Source organism: Halichoerus grypus, chromosome 6, assembly GCF_964656455.1.
Source record: "Halichoerus grypus chromosome 6, mHalGry1.hap1.1, whole genome shotgun sequence".
Lineage (NCBI taxonomy): Eukaryota > Metazoa > Chordata > Mammalia > Carnivora > Phocidae > Halichoerus > Halichoerus grypus.
In genome coordinates this window covers 76,270,614-76,293,281 of record NC_135717.1, presented here as the reverse complement: position 1 = coordinate 76,293,281, position 22,668 = coordinate 76,270,614, and the positions used below count along the sequence as shown (strand labels likewise).

General features: G+C 49.6%; 1 long non-coding RNA gene across 1 annotated transcript; it reads right to left on the bottom strand.

Moving 5' to 3' along the window:
• Window positions 1-3,851: 3,851 nt before the first annotated feature.
• Window positions 3,852-21,842, bottom strand: LOC144382109 (uncharacterized). The gene is made up of 3 exons (XR_013448522.1): window positions 21,716-21,842; window positions 5,174-5,365; window positions 3,852-4,232 (listed from the first exon to the last, which is right to left on the bottom strand). It is a non-coding gene; the product is annotated as an uncharacterized LOC144382109 (long non-coding RNA).
• Window positions 21,843-22,668: the final 826 nt, after the last annotated feature.

Below are 22,668 nucleotides of genomic sequence, written 5' to 3'. Positions count from 1 at the left end.
CTAGGGTGGAGCCCCGAGGCGGGCTCCTTACTCAGTGGGGAGCCTGCTCCTCCCTCTCCTCTGCTGCTCCCCCTGTTTGAGCTTTCTCGCATGTTCTCTCTCTCAAATAAATAAAATCTTAAAAAGAAAAAGAAAGAATACCTCCACAATTAGGACTTACTTTTCAAGACTGACCAAAGACCCCCTAATACTTCCCCACAGACTCTCAGTCATGCTGGTGATTAGGGAAGGGTCAGTCCCTCTGGGCTTAAGATCCAGGCTTGGGGGTTGTGTGTGCCAACCCCTCACCACCCCCAACTAACCAAGAACATCAATTTGCATCTGGAATTGTTCTATGTCAGAGCAACCTCCTAGGCAACATTTCCTTACCTCCAAACGCAAATGGAGAGATTTGGGGTGACTCCACCTCCAAACATGGAACCTGCAGAGTCTGTGTTAAAATGCAAATACAGGGGGCTTAAATATTTTTAAAGATAGAATACAAGAAACAAATTGCCCAAGGGCAGAAAGGATTACCTTTTATATGCAAATAAAATAATGAATCTTTAAATGCAGTTTTTGTCAGGGTGATGAGCTGACCCAGGCTGGAGGGAAGGGGCCACCTGGGTGGGCCCCAGTGCATGATAAAAAAACCCACCAGGGCCAAAAAGAGAAAGAGGATGCAAGAACCCAGGAAAGTTGATAAGAAAGTCTAGGGGCAAGCCAGCGTGGAGAAAGAGGACCAGATTGTTGGGGTCAGTAACTAAGGGTGACAAAGAAGACTTTTACTTTCTCCAGAAATCCAAGTGGCCATCTGGGGCAAAAACTGGCCAGGCAGGCCCTATCCCACAATCTGAAGGCAAGAACTCAAAGCACATGGAAAGTGCTCTGCCTTAGTGGCCTGGACTTCTCTCCTCCGTCAGTTTCCTGCTCCTGCTCAAATCTCCAGACTCTTCTTTCCCAGAACGCACTCAACTGTGGATTTCCTGACTGTGGGGGGCTATGTTGAATTTTGTTTTGGTATTTCCAGTGCCTGACATTTATTAAGCGATCACTGATGAAGGAATGATTAATTATTTGCTTCTATTTTCCTTCTCATTCTTTCATTCACCAAGTATTTACTGAGGTCAGTGTATGCCAGGCAATGTAATGGGTATGGTCCCCACACTCATGAAGTTCGCAGTCTATAGGGAGACAGAATGTGAAGAAATGATCAGTTAATTCTGAAAAGAATTACATTTAGGGTATGGAAGGATAAGAATAGCAGAGAAGGGAGACCCAACCCAGAGCAGGGGGAGTACAAGACTGTTTCCCACCGGAAAGGTTATTTCAAATAAATCTGAAGGATGGCTAGAAGTTAGTGAGAGGAAGAAGCATTGCAGGCCAAGGGTAGAGCAAAGGTCCTGAGGTGGAAAGTTTAAGGAACTGAAAGGATGGAGGCTGAGTGGCAGCAAAGGAAAGTAAGTAAAGTCTATTACATGATGCAGAGAGGTAACAGTGCATATTACCTTCCTTCTAGAAGCCCTGCCCCATCTGGGGCATTGAGAGATTACAAGGAAATCCATTCCAATGGATTAAAGTAGATTTGCATCCATCTCACTGCTTGTCCTTTTCAGATCTTTGTTTCTTGGTCTGCTTTTCCTCAGCCCTTGAACCTGGCTCTGGGAGCAACCCTCGGATGACTGTCTGAATCTGAAAGTGCAGTGACTTCCCCTGGGAGCCATCTGCAGTGGCGATAGTCGAGTTTTGGGGGACTTATCGTTGGTGAGTCACCAGAGAGTCTGAAGGGATGAGCAGAGCAGCCCCTGAGGAGCCCTTTGGGATACTTTCTGTCTGACCCTGGAGCTGCCAGTTGAGGCCTCTACCAGACATAATGGGAGGAGTGGAAACTGCTCATGGAGATGGAGGCTTTGAGAGGGTAGGAAATTGGCTTAAAACAAGAGGCAGACAGTATGTGCCTTGAGTGCCCGAGCCCTGCTGTAAGCTGAGTTTGCTATTTTAGGTGAAGATGGATCAGCTTATGAAGCTTCTCCAGACACCTGAAGACAACTCAGAGAACAGATGAAAGAAGGAGACATTGCCTACGAAGGCAGAGGCCTCCCAAAGGCTCAAAAGAAGGGACTGTTTTGAGTCAGAGCTCGAACGCCATCCATGACAGAAGGGACTACTAACTTAGGACGCGAAAGGCAATTTCCTCCTTTTTAAAGATTTATTTACTTATTTTTGAGAGAGAAAGAGAGAGAGAGAGCACAAGCGGGACGCACAGAGGGAGAGGGAGAGAGAATCTCAGGCAGACTCTCTGCTGAGCATGGAGCCTGACACGAGGCTCGATCTCACGACCCTGAGATTACGACCTGAATCAAAACTAAGAGTCAGATGCTTAAACGACTGCGCCCCCCAGGTGCCCCCCTTCTTTTTTTTTTTTTTTACAGACTTTATTTTTAAGTAATCTCTGCACCCAGCGTGGTGCTTAAACTCATAACCCCGAGGTCCAGAGTCACATGCTCCACCGCCTGAGCCAGCCAGGTGCCCCAATGTGAACAAGTTTAGAAGCCCACTATTCCCCTGAGCCTCCAGTGAGGAACGCAGACATGCCAACACCTTGATTTTGGGCTTGGGAGACTTTATTTATTTATTTATTTATTTGAGAGAGAACAAGAACAGAGGGAGAGGGAGAGGGAGAAGCAGATTCCCCACGGAGCAGAGAGCCCAACATGGGACTCTATCCCAGGACCCTGAGATCGTGACCTGAGCCGAGGGCAGACGCTTAACCGACTGAGCCCCCCAGGTACCCTTGGGCTTAGGAGACTAAACAGAGGACCTGGAACCTACCAGAAAACACTATTTCAGAATACAAATAAGGTACGCCTAAGTAAACCAAGAAGTGCCTGCAATTATTAACTGCAAAATGTTTTTTAAAACCTGAAAGGAGTTCTCGTGTACTTAGCTCACATCCTATGTGGATGGGCAAAAGTTGGCAAAGAATGATGCAAGCAAACTTGGGAAACAGGAACTCAGGTGAGAAAGCAGCTTTTCTAGGCACCTGTAGGAGAAAAAGGGCAGAAGAGTCTGACAGGTACGCAAGAAAGAACTCTGGGGGCTGAGTTGTGGAGGGAGTCTGCCTACCCATGGCCCCTGGGGCCCCGGCCTCCTTTTGGATCTCTTCAATAAACAGGCAGTTGTCCAAACGGCCGGGCCAGGACTCCACTCATTAGTTGCCTTTTGGTCTTCTGCCCATTTATGTCTTGCCTGTCTTTCCCCATGAATTGTTCAGACTCACATCTCCATATGCCCACCCCAACATGCAACTTCTTGGCAGGTACCTAGGAGCTCACCTCTGCCTGCCCCTACCCCTACCCTGATGGACGCAATAGCTTAAAACAGCCCATGGATGGACTGCTTAGTTCGGTCCACCTGTGCAAAGAGAGCCAAGCCCTGGGAGAATGTTCTCGGGGGTCACCTCAACCATGTGCAGCTTGCGCCCAGTTCTTCCTTACAATGTGAGGCGACACCTGTCACAGGGGTGCTTACATGATGTGGGGCAGGGTGGGAGAGAGTGGGAAAGAGCTTGGACAGGCCCGGGTCAGGGAAAGAATTCTTTTTTTTTTTTTTAGGGAAAGAATTCTTGATAGAGACAGGGACCCTCTTGTTTTGTGTGTAGGGAGCATCAGAAAGAGTAAGCCCAAGACACAGCTGGACTGTAGTACCCCTTTGGGAATTCCCACACATGTGATACGGAACAGTGGGGGATTTCCAGAAAGCTTGGGCACTTCATCTGTGACAGAAGATACTTCCCTTCTGGAGGGTCTCAACTTCTCTATTTGTATTGCTTTGCTATGACCGCCAAAACAAAACAACAAAGTACCACAGACTGGGGGCTTGGACAGCAGAAATTTATTTCCTCGCAATTCTGGAGGCCACACATCCAAGATCAAAGTGTCAGCCGATCTGGTCTCTCCTGAGGCTCTCTGCTTGGCTTGCAGGTGGCTGCCTCTCTGTGTCCTCGCTCGGCCTTTCCTCTGCGTGTGCGTGCTGCTTTGTCCCGCTGTGTGTCCAAATTTTCTCTTCTTAGAAGGACACCAGGGGCATCTGGGTGGCGCAAGCGTCTGACTCTCGGTTTCGGCTTGGGTCAAGATCTCAGGATTGTGGGGTCGCGCCTCATGTTGGGCTCCACGCTCAGCGCAGAGTCTGCTTGAGGTTCTCTCTCCCTCTCCCTCTTCCCCTCCTGCTCATGCTCTCTCTCTCTCTCTCTCCTGTCAAATAAATAAATAAACCTTAAAAAAAAAAAAAAGGACCCCAGTCAGACTGGGTTAGGGCCCACTCTAATAACCTCATTTTAACTTCTTTAAAGGCCCAGTCTCCATCACCATATGAATTTCGGAAGGACGCAATTCATCCCAGAGCACTACTGAATAAGAAATCCTAACACCAAGGCATCTTCGTAGGTGAAGGAAGGGACAGTGAAGAGAAGGCAGAGCTGTGATACCAACGGAGCAAGTTTAGGTCTAAGCACCCCCTGCAAAATTTCAGAAAGGTTGTTCTTGTCCTTTGTTAATGAAAACAATATCACTCCTTCATCTAGGAACCATGAATTGAGTGCCTCCCTGTGCCAAGCATTGTGAGGGTAAAGCCCTAAGAGCGGAGACACAAGGCCCCCACCGCAAGCAGGTGTCGTGTGACGGAATCAAGAGGTTTTCACGGAGTGTGGAGGTTTAAGTAGCATCGGCCGCTCTGCCCCGGTCCTGCAAGAGCTTGTAACTCTTGCTGGGGAGGCCAGACCAACCCCGGCGGCACACCAGGACCACCACGGGGCAGTGACAGCCAGGTTCTCCGTTGCGGGGCACAGACCTCAACTGCTGTTGACCTTCAGAACGAGGAAGGTCGGGGCGGCGGTGGGCCCGAACCGCTCAGGCCCTCACACCGAAGCGTTCCTTAGCCCGAGCGTTGTTCCTGGCTGCAGGCTTTTCTGCTCCAGGCCGTAAAAGCCGGTTAGAAACACTCCATCACACGGAAGCCTCAAGATCTGCAGTTTCACTTCAAGTTTCTAAAATCACACGACACGCGTGGGTCTTGCTCTGCTCACCATGGTGCTACCCAGCCCCTAACACCCAACGTGAACCGAAAGCTTTCTCGGCATGGCTTTCCCCCCATGAGGGTGAATGAGGAGAGGGGCTCCGCACCTCTGCACACATACCTGATGGCGCAGTTTTGACAGGACAGGGCACAGAAGCTTGCCCCTGCGCCCTGTTCCCACCTCAGCCCAAGCCCCCCAGCCCTCGGGGAGGCCCCGGTGGCCTGTAGTAATGGCCTCGTTCGTGTAGGAGGCCCGAGCTGCTTGCTGACTGCACAGGACATCAGTTGACAGGATGTGGGCAGGAGGAGGAGCCTATCGGATTAGAGAGAGACAACCAGAATCAGAGCGAGGCAGAGAGAGGACACAGAACCTGGGGAACTGCGCACCAGCACGAGGTGTCTAGCTTGACACGGGTTTCTCTTTCCCCGACATTCTTAGGACCTGGGGTCCACACTGGCTTGGGAGCGCAGGCACGGTCTCCTCACTTCCCCTGAATCAGGCCCGGGTGTGTTCACCCCAAGTGTGCCTGTGCGTAGCTTGCGGAAGGGCCTCTCCTAGGTTTCTCAGGGGTGCTGGGGGCTCTGCTGGTGGGGCCTCCTGTCCTCTCCACTCGGGAGCCCACGGGGGCAGTGACCCAGCCCCGGTGAGGGCCAAAGTGCCTTCCCTTCAGGTCATATGTGGGGAATATCTCTAAAAACGGTCTGAACCAAGTAGCTGAGAATTCACTCTCATGGAGAAAGGGAGTGTCCTGTGGCCCTTGCAGGAGCAGCATTTGTTGGGGTGGAGTCAGGTCAGCGGGGCGAAGGCAAACACGTGGAGATGGCATGTGTGGGCTTCCACGCGGCCCGGGACTCCCAGAGTTCCAGCCCGACACACAGCCCGCTGCGGGACACAGAAGGGGGGGTGGGTCACAACACCCTCCTGCAACTTCGCCTCTGTCTCTGCTGTGTGACTGACAAAGGACACCAGCAGTTCGTGGCGATTCAGCCAGCGGGAATCTGGCTTTAACTACAGGAACAGAAAGATGCGAATCCACCCTCCTTGAATTCTTAAGGAAAAGGAGCCTAAACCTGAACTTCTCTGGGGACACTATTCTCTCTCCTGCAGATGTGCACACAGCTCCTAGAAGCCCTGGGCAGTCCCGAATCTCATCTCTTTATGCTGAAAATGTGGGTTGAAAGTTTGTGAGCACTGTGAACCTCTGAGGCTTGGCGGGGGGTCCTCCTTCCAGGTGCTAGGGAGCATTAGCAATGGTATTTTTGGTCCACCCCACGAAAGAGCAGCAGACTTAAGTATAACCCATCTCCCAGGAAGGACAAGGAGAGACCCACAATCCAGGCTCAAAATGCGTAGGCTGAGCTTTGTGGCAAGAACTCCTAATAACAAAGATATTATTACTTGAAGACTTATATTGTGCCAGATGTTTTACATGTATTATATCATTCCATTTAATCTTCTAGGTATTATTATTACCATTCCATTGTAGAGATGAGAAAACTGAGTCTCAAGAAGGTAACTAGCTTAGAGAATTAACTTGCTTACGGTCACATGACTAGTAATTGGGGAAGGTAGAATTGAACTCAAGTGACCCCATGGCCCACATAGTAACTACTAGGCTTTACTCCCTCCCTTGTAAACTGATGTGGTCAATCCTCAGCTATCGGCAGGGTTGGTGCCTTGAGAAAACCAAAAGCAAAGCTTAGGAATAAATCTTCTAGTCCATAGGCAGCAGGCCTACAATCTGAAGATAAAAATTTTTTTCTATTCTTTCTTGAGGCATATTTTATATAGTTCATCTATTTTAACTGTACAGTTGAATGATTTTTAGTAAACTTACCAAGTTAAACTGTACAAGCATTATCTTCAATGCATTTTAGAACATTTCCACTACCCCAATCATATCCTTTATGCCCATTTACCTGCAGGTCAAAATAGGACCCACAGATGTTGTGTTTGGTCCACCAGATTTAAAATATTTAAAAAAATGTTTTTGTTAGTTTTCTAAAATGAGACAATTTCAGATAAAAATGTTAAATTTTAACCACTTGAAAAATCAGGAGATTGGGCAAAATTGGACCCTCCTTTATACAAGGCAAAACTAGTAGCTACTCCTTTCAGACAAACATGTACTTGCCAGTTCCTCGTGAAATCAGTGAGGGGGCCCAGGAGATGGTCCCAGAACCATGGCCCCAAGTGTTTGCCCTCCAGCCCCAGGCACCTGTCTGCACAGCTCTTGGCAGATGGCAGAGCCGTTGTGGCTGTTTTGTTGTGACAAAGATAATTTTTGGTTCTTAGCAAAAAGGAGCTGCTCTTTTTACTTGAGCAACCTTCTCTGAAAACAAAGCCACATGTCTTATTTCCAAACTTCGTAATTAGGGTTTGTACCCGATGTGGCCAAAGAAAGCTCAGAGTTTGCTTCTTTTCTTGCTATCTCTTTGGAATCTACCTCTCCCTGCACATAAAGATGGCATTTCTTGAGTCTTGTTTTTTGGCTTAAATTTGCTAGACTCAGTGCAGACACACTTCTCAGGGAGCTCGTGACAGAGCCGATCTGAGGATGACTTTCTTTAGTTACTCAGGTAGACATTGCTGGTTGTCTACCCAATTCCTTCTTTGTTCCTTACCATTTTGTTCAGAGTGGCAATATTTTCAGGGAAGGTGGACCCAGCCCTAGGGACTAAAATATGACTAGCCTGACCCATGCTGGGGACTCAGGTTTCTTTGACAGTGATTGACTTAGGAGTAGGCATATGACCCACTCCAGTCAGAGACATAAGGGGATATTGACATTGGCTGGGGGATTTTTGGAGCAGATTCCCCTCTTTTGCCATCTTTGTTTATTGTCACAACAGTATATAATACTTGGTGCTACAGCAGCCACCTTGTGATCATGAGGGCAAAGCCACGAGAATCACAGAGAAGCTGAAAGAGAGCCCTGATGTTGTGGAGTTGCCAAATCATCCAGACATTTCCTTCTGGACTTCCAGTTATGTGAGATATGTCCTTATTGTTAAGGCCACTTCTACTTATTTGAAACCAAAAGCATCCTGACCAAAGTGTAACATTCGAATCATAAGTCCTATTGCCAATTGGGAGGCTTCCCTACTCTCCATCATTTGCTCAATTCATTAACCATATTTTGGGGTGACTTTCTCATGTAGAAAGCTACATTCAACCAGTTTATGTTGGTATTGGTTTTTCGTTTTTAAAGATTTATTTATTGGGGGGTGCCTGGTGGCTCAGTTGGTTAACGTCTGCCTCCGGCTCAGGTCATAATCCAGGATCCTGGGACCGAGCCCGTGTGGGGTTCCCTGCTCAGCAGGAAGTCTGCTTCTCCCTCTCCCTCTGCCCCTCCCCCCCCGTTTGTGCTCTCTCACTCTCTCTGTGTGTCAAATAAATAAATAAAATCTTAAAAAAAAAAAAGTTTATTTATTTACATGAGAGAGAGTGAGAGCACGCGCCCATGCCCCAGGAGGGGCAGAGGGAGAGAAACTCAAGCAGACTCCGTGCTGAGCGTAGAGCTGATGTGGGGTTCGATTCCATGACCCTGAGATCATGACCTGAACCAAAATCCAGAGTCAGATGCTCAACCGACTGAGCCACCCAGGTGCCCCATGTTGGTTTTAAATCTCAAGAGGTTGAGTTTTTCCTCATCTTTTTTTTTTTTTTAAGATTTTATTTATTTATTTGACAGAGAGAGACATAGCGAGAGAGGGAACACAAGCAGGGGGAGTAGGAGAGGGAGAAGCAGGCTTCCCCGCGGAGCAGGGAGCCCGAAGTAGGGCTCGATCCCAGGGTCCTGGGATCACGACCTGAGCCGAAGGCAGACACTTAACGACTGAGCCACCCAGGTGCCCCTGAGTTTTTCCTCATCTTAACTCCAGAGTTTGTGAGCAAATGATATGACCTAAAAACTGTATTACAGAGGACTCTGAGGGGGGCGCCTGGGTGGCTCAGTCGTTAAGCGTCTGCCTTCAGCTCAGGTCATGATCCCAGGGTCCTGGAATCGAGCCCCGCATCGGGCTCCCTGCTCAGCGGGAAGCCTGCTTCTCCCTCTCCCACTCCCCCTGCTTGTGTTCCCTCTCTCGCTGTCTCTCTCTGTCAAATAAATAAATAATCTTTAAAAAAATATATTAAAAAAAAAAAAGGACTCTGAGGTTAACCAAGGAAACAAAGGACAAATGCACAGATTTGCCACAGCAGATGCACTTCCAGCAGCCATCCTGGATTAAATTAATAAGCAGGCAAAGAGGGTCACCCGGCAAACCACATACTGGTGGCCAGCTCTGAAGACCCATGAAATGGCTTTGTTTGCTGCCAGCCTCCACCCACTGGCTTGTTTTAATTAGAGAATTAATAGTCCCTTATGTCAGAAAGGGCTACAGCTGCTTCAAGCCTCACCCCACCCCAACACCTGGGGGAATAGTACTCAGTCACCCTATTGTGGGATGGTAAGGCAGCAGCCCTAAGTACTGGCCCCAGGCCCGTGGCTGAACCCAAAGCTCTATTCCCTGACAGTGGCTTCCATCTACCGAGCACCCACCATGTGCCAGGTATCCCTTGTCATAGTGCTAATCCCTAAAACTACTCTGTTAAGCAGGATAATTACAGGGCCCATTTCACAGACAAGGAAGCCAAGGCTCTGGGAGTTCAAGTGACCTGCCTGAGACCAAAAAGCTGAAAAATTGCAGTGCTCGCTCTGCCTCCAAAGTTTGTCCTTCTTCCTTATAGCGTGCTGCATCACTGCCACTCAAATCCAGAAGAAGGGGGCCAGAGTTGTCACCAAGCTCCTGGGAAGGGCCTTGAGCCGCCACTCACGACTCTGAGCAACTCCTTTCCGGCTATGGGGCCTGTGCGCCCGAGTCCTGAGCCTGAGCCTGCCTCTCAAGCTCCCAGCCGGTCAAGGAAGGTCCTTCTGCCCTGACACACATCCTGAGATTTGGTACAGTAACCAGTTGAGGGAAGGCCCGGGCTCCTTCCAGCCCACACTCTGCCTCTTTCTCACCTGTCCTCCACCCTGAAAATAACCTCCTGACAACAGCTTCCACTATTAAGATAGAACCAGAGGCAATACCTAAGATGTGTTCTTGCCAAGAAGTTTTAACCAGAATCTAACCAAACTTTTAGACCTAACTTTCAGTTTACAGGAAATATACAGACAAAGGAACAAGTTAAATGACACTATGGGGAAATAATTAGACAAATTCATGGTCTGGAATAGTATACGAGATATACAGGTCACTACCTGTCTCTTCAAGAATCAACAAACACTATAAAAGGCGAAGTGATTGTTCTGGATTAAAGTAGATTTGAGAGAAATAACAATAAAATGCAATGCATGATCCTTGATTGTGTCCTGGTTTCAAAAATCCAACTTCAAAAGATATTTGGGAGCAAATGGGGAAATTTGAATATGGCCTTATTATTAGATTAAATTAGATAATTATTTTCATTTTGCTAAGTGTGACAATGGTATTATGACTATAGAGGACAGCATCCTTACTTTCTGGAGATGTATTTGAAGGAGAAAAGTCACTGTTTGTAATTTACTTTAAAATGATTCAGGGGCGCCGGGGTGGCTCAGTCCGTTAAGTGTCTGCCTTTGGCTCAGGTCATGATCCCAGCGTCCTGCGATCAAGCCCCGCATCAGGCTCCTTGCTCAGCAGGGAGCCTGCTTCTCCCTCTCCCTCTGCCTGCCTGTCTGCCTACTTGTGATCTCTCTCTCTCTCTCTCTGTCAAATAAATAAATAAAATCTTTAAAAAATAAAAAATAATAAATAAATAATGATTCAGAGACATAGAGATAATAGATAGGTAGATAGATGACAGAATGAGCAAATATGGCAAAATATTAACCATTGTTGAATCTGGGCGGTGCATATATGAATATTCTTTGTACTATTCTTTCTACTCTTCTGTGAGTAGAAACATAATAAAAATGTGGCTCAGTCAGTTGAGCACCTGACTCTTGATTTCGGCTCAGGCTGTGATCCGAAGGTCCTGGGATGGGGCCCTACATCCGGCTCCCTGCTCAGTGGGGAGTCTGTTTGTCCCTCTCCCTCTGCCCTCCCCCCCAAGCTTGTGCTCTCTCTCTCTCTCTCAAATAAATACAATTTTTATTTTTTTTTTAGGATTTTATTTATTTATTTGGGAGAGAGAGATCACAAGCAGGGGGAGCAGCAGAGGGAGAGGGAGAAGCAGGCTCCCGGCTGAGCAAGGAGCCCGTGAGGGGCTCGATCTCAGGATTCTGAGATCATGACCTGAGCCGAAGGCAGACACTTAACTGACTGAGCCACCCAGGTGCTCCTAAATAAAATCTTTTTAAAAATGGGGAAAAAAATCTTTCATAACAAACAGTTTACAAACTAAATGAGGATGACCATAGGATGGAGACCTGAAGCCAGGGCCTCTGTTGGTAATGTTTTGCCTACCTGGTCCCCCCCACCCCCTTGCCATTCTGCCCAGCTTTTGGGCTCCCCTGAAGTTCCAGCCTGGACTCTGAGGCTTGAATGAGCTTAGACTGCTGAGGCCCCTAGAGCCAGACCAGGAAGAACTGGTTTTGGGGCTGGACAACCATGGCGGGATCCCTAATTGGTGACTTGGAGTGAAGAAAAATGTGTCTCCCATAAAGGCAGCCCCTGAGAGAGATAGACCCCTCTACAGTAAAGCAAAAGCCCCTCCTGGCCATCTCTCCCAGTGAGAAAAGGAACAGAGTTAATAGCACAGTAAGATATAAATGTATCAATCAACATACTGTACACTTTAAGCTTACATAATGTTGTGAGTCAATGTTATCTCAATAAAGCTGGACAAAATAAATAGCATAGTAAGATAATGGGCAGCAAGGCTGGGCCCTGAAGTTAGAACCATTTACCAGAGTAGAAAGTCATTCCTGGCTATAAAGATCAAAAATGAGGTTGATGTTCCCCAAGTCAATTAGCAGACTTGGCATATTTTCCAAAAAACACCAGTGAACAACTCTCTTGAGACAATGATCACATAACTCATATTAAAAAGTGGGCCAAAAATACAGATTTGAAGAATATTTTTGGAGATCATAAGCTCCTTGAGGAGAAGAATCATGCCTGGCTTGGTATCTCCCCACCAAAACCCCCATTGTAGGATTTTGTGTACAATAGATATTCAAACATTTCTTAAATGTGATTGAGATAAGCAAGCAACAAAGTCAACCTCAGAAGGCTAGCTCCCTGTACTGACCAGAAAGCCCCGTACTGACTTCACTGGGAGGCAGAGGGTCATCAAGCCTGACCAATGACCAGCAGCACAGAGAATGGAGGAACATAAAAGCCTCAAAAGCCAGCTCCCAAGAAGTTCAGCAGCCAAAATCATGCTGCTGGGTTTCCTCACAACATGTTGCAAAGGGCTGGAGTGAGGACGAAAGGGGTCTGGGCCTTTGGGCATTTGCATCACCGATGCTGAGGCAAATACCACCTACAAATAAAGGATCAGCCACGTCAGCCAAGACAGCTTGAAATTTCTCTAAAATGCTGGTGCTGGCCTTGGAGTTCAATATTGGCTCCACCAAAAACTTACTGATCTTTGAGCATAAATTTCCTCACCTAAAATGGAGATTTTAATAGCACCTCTCTCATAAAAGAACCCGATAAGATAATATATGTAAAATACCTGCCAACATTCATGGCCCAGATGGCAGGCACCCGATATTATCGTTATGACTCTAAACACACTTGACAAAGCATTTCTAAGTGTAATCTACTTGAATAAATTTCTCATAGCCAGTTTTCTTAAACGAGGAAGAAATTCCACTGGCACCTTCCTCTCCCACGACATGGGAGCTGCATGCCAGAATTGTCCTCTCATGGTCTCATACGTAAGCTTTGGCCCCAACAGGTCAGTCAACACTACTGGGATCAGAACCAGATCATTTATGTCTCCTATACTCCTTCAGGTCGAGCAACGTCAGTCACAGACTCAGTGCTCATAAAAACATTTGGAAAACTGAATGGAGTACATCTGAAGCCAAAGAGCAGCAATCTGACTGGTATCGAGTGGAGTTCAGGAACTTCCCTTGGAGGGTGAAGGCATACACGGTGAGGAGGTGTGTGGAAGGGCCATTGATTCCCTATCAACCTGCACAGGCAGACGCTCAAAGATGGTGTTCTGGCTCTTCTGCCCTTTGGAACCCCTTACCTCCTGATGAAAGCTTTAACTGGGGCTACTGCCAGAGCATCTGGGTTCAGGAAAACAAGCAGTCCTTGGTGCCGGTGGTGTTACTAACCACCATGAAGGGGTGATTTGATTGGGTTACCCGGCCTCGGGAGAAGGAAATGGGCTATAGGAAAAGAAATTAGCATTCTAAAAGCAAGAACATTTGTAAAGTAGAAAAGGACTCTGAGATCAGAGGCACCAATCCCTACTGGACACAGCAAGGCCCAGAGCAGGGAGGTGCCTAGCCCTGGACCACCTAACTCGTTAGTAGTGAAGCAGGTACTAACTAGAAGCTAGAAGCTGACTCCAGGAAGGACTCCCAGGCCTTCCCACTCGGGCTGGCCTCTCCCAGGAGACAGTCTGTCCACCTCACCACCCCACAGACGGTCTCACTATTCTTCCTTGCCCAAATCTGCCAGTTCTCCCACAGGCCTTTGCCATGCTTCCCACCCCGTGGGCACCACACAGTTCTGAGGGGCATTGTGTTCGGAGAGCAGCAAGCTGGGACTTGTGGTCTTCCGGAGTTGTTTTTGGCTGCTTCAAGGGGCCGGAGGCCACTGACTGCATCGGAGACGTATGTGAAAGGCATCTGCGTTTCTTACACTGTCCCCAGCCACCAGGCTCGGTGCCAGAGAAGCAGACCCTTTGTCAACAGAGATGCCCCGGCTTTGTGAGCCGAGAAGGAGGCAGAAAAAGTCCTCTGGCATTAGGGAGGAGGGAAAGGGAGTCATCTACGGAAGTTCCAGCAAATGTTCTCATTTAAACAAGCAACAAACAACAAGAAAATAGTAAGATGGAGAAAGAGCCAAGGGGGCAGAACAAGCAAACTCCTGAAACTGCACTATAACGAAGTTCCAGCAAATGTTCTCATTTAAACAAACAACAAACAACAAGAAAATAATAAGATGGAGAAAGAGCCAAGAGGGCAGAACAAGCAAACTCCTGAAACTGCACTATAACGAAAGCATAACTTCATTCCGGATCCTCCTGTGCCGAGAGGGGTGGTGTGTTTATTAACCTGGTCAAAAACATCAAGGCAAATTAAGTCGCCGCCCAGCCTGGCTGCCAAACGATTTAGCATGCAAATGTGACAAGCACTGGGGCGTGAAGGGGACCAATAAGGCCTTGGGCAGTTGAAGAGGGAAATCCAAACTGGGCTGCCTTGAAAGTAAAGGGAGTCACTGGGGAGACCGGAGCAGGGGTGGGGACAGCTATCCCGTTTCCAGCAGGGACAATTTTCATTGATTTGGTCCAGGCTGATACTAAGGCTAAGAGCTTGCTGGTTGGGCCCCCGAGGACTGTGCCAAGTCACACATGGGAGTACAGCACACTGAGGCCCAGGAATATTTACATGAGTTTGTGCCAGGAGTAACCCAGCAGGAATGCCTACCATCGTAACTGCTGCACCGAGGCCAAGAGGGCACTGCCAGGGTGTTTGCACAGCAGAAGCTAGCATATGGGCCCCAAAGAAACCTTTCTGAGTGGGGGGAGGGCAGGCTATCCCCCTACGAATCACTCTCCGGTGGTTTTGCTTTGGTTTCAGAACCTGTGGCTAGAGCAGGGCAGAAGGACCAAGAAGGCCCCTGGTCGGGTTGCTTTCTCTCCTCCCAGCTGCTTCTGTCTCTCTCTCAGGCTCCTGGACACAAAACAGCTGAGCAGATAAACAAGTCACCACCTGCTCCCTCCACCCCCATGACACCGCCCCTGTCCCCAAGTCCCACCCCTTCTTCCTAGCATTCTCTCCCTCCATTCCTCCCTGAAGCCAAACTTCCCAACAGCAGCAGCTGCAGCCGGCTCTCCCCTCCTGTGCCTGCCTCCCCAGCACACCCCCAGCACACCCCTCCACAGCCCCCCTTCGCCCCTTGCTCCCCACCAATGGCAAATGAGGAACACGTGTACAGAGCCCTGGGCTCTCCCTCCTCCCAGAGCCATTTCAAACAAAACAGTTGTGCTTTCTGAAAGTAATTCCTGGAGCTCTGGGTCCCCAAGGAAAATGAGTTTATGGCATCCACAGCCCTGGAGCCAGTGAATGTCTGGCCACTTGGCCCAGAGCCCCTCTGCCAGGCACAGGAAAGCTAGAAGGAAGGGGTTAATCTGAGCTGAAGCCAGGAGGGGCCCAGCTCCATTCCAGACTGCAAGGGAGGCAGATCCCTGGGATGGAGGGCAGCAGGAAGCCGCTCAGAGAGGCCAGGAGGCCAAGGCCCAGTTTAAACCCTGCATAAAGGCCACCTTTCTGGTAGCCTGCCTGTGAGCTCACAAGCACGCACGCACACACACACAAGGTGTATTCTTATTACCAAAATAAAGGTTGTCACAACAGACTCCGGGTTCGGGAGTCAGAAGCTCTGAGTTGGTGCTGTTTAATAAGTCCCCAGTGACAGCATTACTGAAGACCTCAGTGGGTGGGGGAGACAGGGGAGGAAGCCCAGAGTGCCTCCTCCCAGGGAGGGGAGCTGTGTGCTGGGAGCTGGGTAGTGAGGACTCCCCCAGAGGACTCCTTGGCAATTTGGGTTTAAATTTGTTTAAATTTGGGTTACTACTGGCTCACCTGAGTCCTCAGAAGCTTAAGCCACTGAAACTGGGAAGAGAGTGTACCAGCCTGTCTTCACCTCTAAGCTTCCCTAGTTCCTCAGAGCTCTTTTTTTAAAAAAATTAGAATTGCAGTATACTTGACATACAACTCAGAGGTCTCTCTGCACTGTTTTGTGGACAAGCAGGGAGTGGATTTGAGGAAAACAAACCTGGCTTCCATTTGCCGAGCGTTTCAAATCTGTCTGCAGACTCACTGCTATTTTGTGGAAAGCAGTAGCCACATGAGACTGCGTAGCCGGGACCTGGGTTTGAAACAGTGAATGGCGGTGTGACCTTGGGCAAGTCACATAACCTCTCTGAGCCTGTTGTCTCATTGGTAAAATGGAAATATACCTCACAAATTCAACTACTCCATATTTTTCAGGTGAAGTGAGATGACAAGGCAAAGTTAATGAAAGACACCTAACACACCAAGCACTCTGCTGAGGCCCCACTTGGTGCTCGACAAAATTGTTTTTTCATATTCTGTGGGAGACAAAATGGAAACACCAAATGGAAAATGGACAGTGGAAATGGCAGGCACCAAACCCAGTGACTCTGAAGAGGCCGATGTAGACCCACTCACTGTGTGGGATGGGAGGAGGCAGGTGAAACTTCTCCAAAGGAAGTCTGTGGACAGTTTTTCCCTCCTCCTTGGAGAGCAGGGTTTCCCAGTCTCGGCCGTACCAACATTTTGGGCCAAGTAATTATTTGTTGTGGGGGCCTGTCCTGTGCATTATAGAATTTTCAGCAGCATCCCTGGCCTCTACCCACGAGATGCCAGTGGCACCCCTTCCCCCCGTTATGACAATCAAACTGTCTCCAGACACTGCCAAGTGTCTCCTGGCAAAATAGGCCCTGGCCGAGAACCACCCTCCTAAGCTGGGAGCAAGCACATGCCTCCTTTCAGGAGTCCGAACCAAGGCTGCGCTCATAGCAGGGAGTCAGTACATGTTAGAAGGTTCGATGCTCACTGATACCTTTCTTCTAAGCAAGAGAGCCTCTCAGAACTTGAGAAGGAAGATGTAGTCGTGGAGAAGGCAAGGAGTGGCCACTCTAACAAATATGGCGGATGGGGTGGGGGAGGGGAAAGCAGCGGTAGCTGTTGAAGAGCCGGCAGGAGGGGCTGGCCAGAGCCCTTGCTGGCCTCCCCCTCCCCCTCCCCCTTCCCCATCCCCTCCCCCCTCCCCCTCCCCCTCCCGATAGGGGCACTGCCTTGGAGGAAACTTTCCACTGCTGGATTTTCGCCTCACCTGCTTTGACGAATGGAGGTGAATTTGTGAATCAGACTGGAGAATGATTCAGGTGGTAGGAGTCAGCTCTAGTCTTGCCCTTCCTTTGTAACTAATGAGATGTGTGCCCTTCAACAAGCCCTCTCATCTCTACAACTGTTTCTTTGGCTGTGAAATGTGGGAGTTAGAGTTGATGAGTGCTAAGGTCCCTTCCAGCTCTAAGTTCTAAGGCCTGTAAGTACCACAAATGTGATTAAACCAACTGGCTAATTAGGGCGATGTAAAGTTCCGTCTTACTGCACCGCAAACCAGCAGGGTAATTCTCCACTTGTCTTTGTTACGAACTCGTAGCTGCCAGAAAAGCTTTCACAGCTTCCTCCTATACGGAAAGCACTGTCCTAGCCCCTGTGGGAGAAAGAAGACTTTCCCTCTTTCCTTCACAATCTAATTGAAGATAAAAATAATTCCAATAAAAGGCCTTGATTGAAAAATGCCTCATACTCTCCAATGGCTTCAAAGTCAGGCCACCGTGAGTTAGAAGACTGCCTCCACACTCTGTGCCCAGAGGCAAGTCACTTAATCTCAGCTTCTTCATCTGTAGAATGGGCACAATAATAACACCTATGTCACAGGGTAATTGTAAGAGTTAAATACACGCAAGAAAATTAGCACGGTGCTTGGCATGTAATTATGTGCAAAAAAAAAAAAAGTTCAGGGGCACCTGGGTGGCTCAGTCGGTTGGGCGTCTGCCTTTGGCTCAGGTCATGATCCCAGAGTCCTGGGATCGAGCCCCACATCGGGCTCCCTGCTCTGCAGGGAGCCTGCTTCTCCCTCTTCCTCTGCCTACCACTCCCCGTTTGTGCTCTCTCTCTGTGTATGTCAAATAAATAAATAAAACCTTTTAAAAAAAAATGTTCGCAGCAAATATTTGTTGGATACTCTAGACCAGGCACTGTGCTAGGCCCTGGGAACCTAGAGATGAGGGACAGTGCTCCACTCTGGGGAAGCTCACCAGATGGTGGGGAAAGAAACCAGGACCAGCCACAGTGCCCTGCAAGGGCTGTGACAGAGCAGGGTAGGAGGACAGCAGACGCAGGGAAGGCATGTGGCCGTGACCACAGGTCACTGAGCAGAAGCAGTGTCTGTGCTGGGTCTTGAGGCACAGCCAATGGTCTTCACTCAGGCGAAGGAGGCAGAACATTCCAGGTGAGAGAACACATGTGCAAAGGAGCCGAATGCTCCGTGCTTCTGTGGAACCACATGCATCCAGTCACAGCCAAGTGTGTATGGGACAGGGGTGGCAAGTGAGCCTGAATGTTAGTTCCCCAAAGAAGGGACCTGAACAAGAAACACTTCTTCTTTGTCATGTACACTCTCCCTTTTTGACACCACCACCAGGCAGCTCAGAGCTGACTTTTAGGCTCAATTACACACTTCCCTGAATCTAGGTTTTCTGCTGTCATTATTCTCTCGCCCCAGTTTCCTTTACAGCTTGGACCTCAACCATCAATCTGCTGTTTGGTTTTATGGTATGCAGCCATTGATTATAAACTGCCGTAATTCCTTTCTGAGCATGGATGGCACGTAAACAAGTGAATGAATGATGAAATACCAAAGTGTACAGACGAGCATGAAGTCAGACCAGGGTGGTGAGTGTGGCTCGTTCGCAGCTGCATCCTCCGTGCCGGGGCCAGGTCCTGGCCTGCCGTAGGAGCTCAGCAAACTACTGCCGACTCAGAGAGTGACATTAGGAATATTTCACCTGCAAGAAGCCTTCTCTGTAAGATACAAAAGAACCGGCCTAGGGCACCTTCACTGGCCCTAGCACACATTTGGTGTGTCCATACTGGAGTTCTTTGTATATTGTTTGTATATTGTCTATACTGGACTTCTTTGTATATTGCTCCCTACCTGTTCGGGCTAGAAGCCTTGCTGTTCCGGCCACACGGTGCGCTATAGCTCACGGACTTTGCCATGTATGTCACTGTCTCCCAAACTGCACTTAGCACAGAGCCGGCCACAAAGCAGCTTCCCCAAATTTCTGTGGTTTTAGCCTAATAAACCTGCAGTTCTCTGTAGTTGAACAAGGGTGAGCACCTGGGTCCCTTCCAAGTCTGGCTGGAATCGCTTCCTCCCTGACCACACGTTTGACCATATGGAATAGCATTTCTTTCACCCATCCAGTTAATAGATGAGTATTTGCTGGATGAAAGAAGGAAAGAACTGCTTCTTATGGGTCTGTGTTGAAGCCTTTGTGCATTTTTATCAACCACATTATTTGACCCCTTCCCACCAAAGGCAGGGAAGGCAAGGAGGCCAGTCCTCTAGAGAAGGGACGGAGGCTCCCAAGGAGGGGACAGCAGGCCCGTAGAAGCCACGCCACTGTTGCTCTGACGCTGGGTAGACCTTCCCTTTTGGCTCCCCTCAAGAGTCGGCGTCAGGCCAAGGACCAGGGCAGGTGGCACGCGGTGTTCTCACGTTCCAGCTGTGCTCAGTGCTGCCTGCTGGCCCCTGATCCCAAAGGCCCTCTTCCACACCTTCCTTCCTTCCTCCTTCTCTTTCTTCCTCTCTCTCCCTTTCTCTCCCTGCCTCTCTCAGTGGAAGGGCTCCCTTGACAAGAGTATCAGGTTTCAGTTGACTGTGTCCTGGGAAATTACAGGATCTTTCCCCCTTTCCCGTGATTAGCCTCTCTGCGTGGCCAAGCCTTGCAACCCCTTTCGCTTTTTAACCAGGATTACACATTCAGAGCGAGTTGGCTCCCAGGGCCTGCCCAGCTGCTGCACGGCTGAAGGATGCCAGAGGCTTCTGGGCTTAGCCACCCAGTGGAGGGTGGGCAGGGCACCAGTGGAAGCTTCCAGGCCTGTTCTCCCCTCTTCTGAAGGCCAGGGACCCCTCCTCAGAATTCTGAGAGCCCTAGCCATTCTTGTGGGGGGTGGCGGGCAGCTCAGGCCTACCCTCCCTGGTCAGGCATCTGGCCACCAAGTCTCCTTCCACTCCAGGGACTACTACAGCAAGAGGGAAAGATGGGAGACAGCAGGTCATTCGTGATCTGACTATTCTCACTTAGAAAGAGAGGCATTTTGCAATGTATACATAGAGCAAATCATTATGTTGTATATCTTAAACTCATACAATATCACAATTACATCTCAATGAAACTGGGTTAAAAAGAAAGAGAAGCAGGCCAAGAGGGTAGATGAGATTATGAGACCAGCAGAGGGCAGAGAGTGAAGAGAGATGAAAGAAAGAAGGGACCCTGTAAATTCCCTGTGGCCGAGGGCCCCGGGCTCTGGCCACCAAGAATGCAATGGGGCCAACGGGACTCTGACGACATGGCCCGAAACAGGTCTTCTTTAGAAAATTGGAAAGGCTCGGGGCACCTGAATGGCTCAGCTGGTTGAGCGTCTGCCTTTGGCTCAGGTCATGATCCCACGGTCCTGAGATAGAGCCCCATATCGGGCTCCCTGCTCAGCGGGGAGTCTGCTTCTCCCTCTGCCTGCCACTCTGCCTATCTGTGCTCTCTCTCTATCTCTCTGTCAAATAAATAAATAAAATCTTAAAAAAAGAAAAAAAAGAAAATTGGAAAGGCTCAAGGGGCACCTGACTGGCTCAGTTGGTAGAGCATGCGACTCTTGATCTCGGGATCGTGAGTTCGAGCCCCACGTTGGGCATGGAGCCTACTTAAAATAAAAAAAGAAAAGAAAAAGAAAATTAGAAAAGAACAAAATAGTGACTCTAGGGGTGGGAGACAGCTCTTCATCAGTAACATCTGCTGGGTACGGCTCTTCTCTACCGATAATTGGAGCAAGTTGCCCCTCAGTTTAACAGTACACATTTTGTCCCCTGATTTGAAAGGCCTGGAAAATGTGGCCTAGCTTTGGCCACTCCCACCACTCATGGACAGTGGAAGTTGTGGGCTCATAGCCTATTGGAGGCTAGGCATCAGCAAAGCCCTATTTTACAGGTGGGAAAATGATGGCTGAGAGGGCACATGCTGTCCCACGTTCACTCAGGGGCTTTAGTGACGGGAACCCACTCCAGAACCCGGGCCCTGACTCGGTGCTCCTCCCTGCACAGCACAGCCGGGGTGGGGGTGCTGGCCAATTCCTGAGTGAGGGCAAAGTGATTTAAACAAACAAATAAAACAGACTAAGAGCAAAAGGCTGTGGGTGTGGAATTGGGGTGGGTTCTGAGTTCTTGGGGCCAAGGCTGGGGGTAGAAACAGTCTACTTTTGTTTGGCCCTTGAGCGTCTCTGAAATGCCAGCCGCTGTCAGCCTTCCCCTGTCCTCCAGGCCAGGGCTGCTGGGACACTTGGTATTTTCCAGGACACAATTTTGAGCACCTTAAAAGAGGGCCGGAGGGGAGTCGGGATCAGCGTCTGGCTCAGATTTCCTTACTCTGAGCCGGACACAGTCTTAGGAAACTGCCCACAGTGCACAGTCCTATCATTCAAATGAAACCTAAAACCCAAGCCCTGGGGAGTCACACGTGGTCACCAAGGACACCCCAGCCTGGGGCTAAGCCAAGGGCATTCGCCTGGGCGACTCGAGACTGCTCTGCCGGCTGCGATCAGTCCCTTCCTCAGACTGCATCACCACCTCACCCCTCCCCTTCCTCTAGGGACCCTCCGGCTGGTCCCCCTTCAGTCACAAAATTCCCTGTGCTTACCTTGGGGCTCGCTCTGCTGTGGCAACAGCGTGCAGCTTCCCAGGGTTCTGAGAAATAACTTTCCTAAGAGTGTCACCAGCTGCAGACACCCCTGTCATAAACGGTCGCAGCTCTAAGCCGCCTAGGGCTTTTATCCCCTCCCTCTTAGCTACTCATTACCCAGCTTAATTAGGCCAGGAAATGCTCCTGCCGAGGACACTCTCGGCAGGAGGCGAGGCTGGAGGAGAGATTCTCAGCAGCTCCACTTCCTGAGGCTGGAGCTGGGGGGCTGGGGAAAGCCTGGAGGAGGACTGTGGAGATGGCGGGGCTGTGTCCTCCCATGGACAGCTGCTGGGAAAGAGGCAGAGATGCGCACATTTGCTCCCCGGGCCCTCCAGGGAGCTCAGGGTTGCACTTGTTTACGGGAACAGCTCCGGATCTGAAAGCTTGCAAGTGCCTGCCCACCCCCGCCCCCACCCTCACCCCCGCCCCCGCCCCCTCAGTGAACCAGCCGCACCCCCCATAACCACTTGCAGTATTTCAGCCCAGTCCCTGACATAATCAGCCCGACACAGCCCGACATTGCCCCCCGTGTTCGGCCGGCCAGTCCCTGACCTTCACCTGAACCAATTCGGTTGGTCCTTTGGGCAGGCCCCCCCCATGAAAAGAACGCCAAGGTTCTTCTGAGGTGAGCGCAGGACGGAGTTGGCCTTTGTGCTGCGGTGGTGGGCGAGTGGCAGGTGACACTGTCTAGGGGTTACCACGTGGGACTGACAGTCTCAAGTCCAGCCTTGCTGTCCTCTGTAATTCTGTGACCTTGGATAAACTGTTTTGTCGTTCTGAGCCTCAGTTTCCTGAGCCACACAGACAAGAGAGAACTGTCACCTCTTGCGAGGCTGAGACCATCTACTATAACCCCATGGCAGAAACGGGGAAAGGTTCAGGAAGAAGGAGCTGGTGTTCCCAATGTCAGG